This window comes from Bombina bombina, chromosome 5 (assembly GCF_027579735.1).
Source record: "Bombina bombina isolate aBomBom1 chromosome 5, aBomBom1.pri, whole genome shotgun sequence".
Classification (NCBI taxonomy): Eukaryota; Metazoa; Chordata; class Amphibia; order Anura; family Bombinatoridae; genus Bombina; species Bombina bombina.
In genome coordinates, this window is record NC_069503.1 from 1,008,590,690 (window position 1) to 1,008,593,683 (window position 2,994).

The 2,994-nt window shown below is 38.0% G+C and overlaps 1 pseudogene; it reads left to right on the forward strand.

Annotated features, from left to right (window-relative positions):
* The first annotated feature begins 887 nt into the window (after nucleotides 1-887).
* LOC128661086 (tubulin beta-3 chain-like) lies at nucleotides 888-2,184 on the forward strand (annotated as a pseudogene).
* The last annotated feature ends 810 nt before the right edge of the window (nucleotides 2,185-2,994 follow it).

Consider the following 2,994-nt stretch of genomic DNA (forward strand, 5'->3'; position numbering starts at 1 on the left):
TATTGGATACACTATGTTGTGAATTTCTTTTTTTTACAGGGACACTTTTTAGGATACCATAGGAGCAGCTGACAGGTGCTAGGATCCAATCAGCTACTTCAGCAACCACACTCAGGAATTTGGATCTGTTAAAGTAACTAACATTGGAAGGAATCAATTTCCTCACTTTCACCTTGCTTTTCATCACCCATTTTTTCCATTTTTTAGTTTTGATTGACTTATTTTTGTTCTTCACTAACATTTGTTGATCAACTTTTTGAACACTTTTTTGGATTATATTTTATATTTTATTTTTTATTTTTTATGTTATTGCATATTGTGTATTTTATTTTTTATGTTATTGCATATTGTGTATTTTATTTAATTATATCTTAACCTCACTGGATTAAGTAGCTAGCATTTTTATATCCATTTGCACTCACTCACTATTTGATTGTATCTATACAATTATTTTGCTACCCCCCTTTTTTTGCACTGCAGTGCATTTTTCTATTTTTTGGAACACTATTTTTGTAACACTAATTTTGAACACTATTGTTTGTATTATTGTTTATTAGTTTTTTGCTTGATGCACTTGCTACAGTTGTACTTAGGCTAATTCTGTTTTATCAGTATACACTCTTATTCTGGTGTACCACTCACACTGATCACCTGTTATTACCTCTGTTTTTATTGTAATTATCACTTTTGGCCCTTTGAGCCGCTTCTGTAAGATATTCCTGTATTTGTAATTTTATTTATATGTGCTTTTTACATTTTTTATATATAGTCTTTTATTACTGATGCTTTTTAACATGGTTCATTAAATAATCTTCTTTTATCTCTCTGTGAGTATATTTATCCCTTGGCCTCTTGTTGGCGCTGTATTCACTTCTTACTACCAGTGCAGCAACCAGATCAGGGAAAAGTTCTGGGAAGTAATCAGTGATGAGCATGGGATCAATCCTACTGGAAACTATGTTGGGGATTCTGACCTCCAGCTGGAGAGGATCAGTGTGTATTACAATGAGGCTTCTTCTAACAAATATGTCCTTCAGCTATTTTAGTGGATTTAGAACCAGGAACCATGGACAGTGTTCACTCTAGAGCATTTGGTCACCTTTTCAGACTAGATAACTTCAATTTTGGACAGAGTGGTGCTGGCATCAACTGGGCAAAGGGCCACTACACAGAGGGAGCTGAATTGGTCGACTCAGTGCTAGATATAGTCAGGAAAGAATGTAAGAACTAAGACTGCTTGCAAGGTTTTCAGCTGACTCACTCACTGGGTGGAGGAACTGGCTCTGGTATGGGTACCCTTCTTATAAGTAAGGTCAGGGAGGAGTACCTAGACCACATCATGAACACTTTTAGTGTAGTTCCCTCCCCTAAGGTTTCTGACACTGTACTTGAGCCATATAATGCAACATTATCTATCCATCAACTTGTAGAGAACACTGATGAGACCTACTGCATTGACAATGAGGCGCTTTATGACATCTGCTTCCACACACTCAAACTAGCCACACCAACTTATGGGGACCTCAATCACCTTGTTAGTGCCACTATGAGTGGTGTCACCACTTCCCTGATATTCCCTGGCCAGCTAAATGCTGAGCTGCACAAGCTTGTTGTCAACATGGTTCCCTTCCCTTGTCTGCACTTCTTCATGCGTGGCATTGCACCACTGACTGCCCGTGGAAGCCAACAATATCAGGCACTAACTGTACCTGAGCTCACCCAACAGATGTTTGATGCCAAGAACATGATGGCAGCCTGTGATCCTCATCATGGGCGTTATTTGACTGTAGCTTCTGTGGACGTATGTTCATGAAGGAAGTAGATGAACAGATGTGAGATATCCAAAGCAAGAACAGCAGTTACTTTGTGGAATGGATTTCTTACAATGTGCCTGTATGTGACATCCCACCCCGTGGCCTCAAGATGTCTTCTACTTTCATTGGCAACAGCACCGCAATCCAGGAGCTATTTAAACGTATTTCTGAGCAGTTCACTGCCATGTTTAGGCATAAGGTGTTCTTGCACTGGTACACAGGGGAAGGCATGGACGAGATGGAATTTACAGAGGCTGAGAGCAACATTAATGATCTGGTTTCAGATTACCAGCAATACCAGGATGATACAGTGGAGAATGAAGGGGAGATGTATGAAGATGATGAGGAGTCAGAAGCACAGGGGAAGTAAAATCTGTCCTGTAGCTAGAGAAGCCAGCATTAGTGCCCCTGAGACTTAGGATCCCCAATCATGCTGTATCATCATGGTTTGCTACTGATTTAGGATTCTAGTTACCTCCAAAACCTACCAATATCCTCTCCCTACATTCCCTTTAACTCTTTGCTGCCAATGGGTCTACAGTATCAAGTTCTGTAATTCTATATACCAGTATTCTGTTCTTATACATAGTAGGCAGGCCTGGTCATGGCTTTGGTAACAACAAATAAAGGGCAAAGGTGATTACAGTTTGGATGTAAGAACCTTCTCTAAACAATGAGTCAGTGGTGAATGTGCAGACAGCTAGATGCAGTTTTTTGTTAACTGAAAGTAAAAGACTGTGGTTATGAGTTCCTTAGAAGGTATTAGCAATGACCTTACTTTGTGTCTTATTTTTATCTTTCATATCTGACATTTTTAATGTGCTCTTATTTTTTTATGTCTGTTTTATTGAATTATTTATTTTTAAAGAACAAATAAACTTCCTTCTGTACAACAAAAAAAACAAAAAACATAAAAAGCAAATTTTTAAAAAAAGTTTACAATTTACTTTTTATTAAATTTTCTTTGTACTTGTGTTGTTCTTTGTTAAAGAGATACCTAGATAGGAAGTAAGCACATGTCTGGAGCACTACATGTGTGTTAATAGTGCTGTCATCTAGTGCACTTGCTAATGTATTACATTGTTGTAAAACTGCTGCCATATGGTGCTGCAAACATGTGCACCTGCTTTTCAACAAAGGATAACACATAGGTAAAGTAATTATCTAGAGCTGCAGAGAA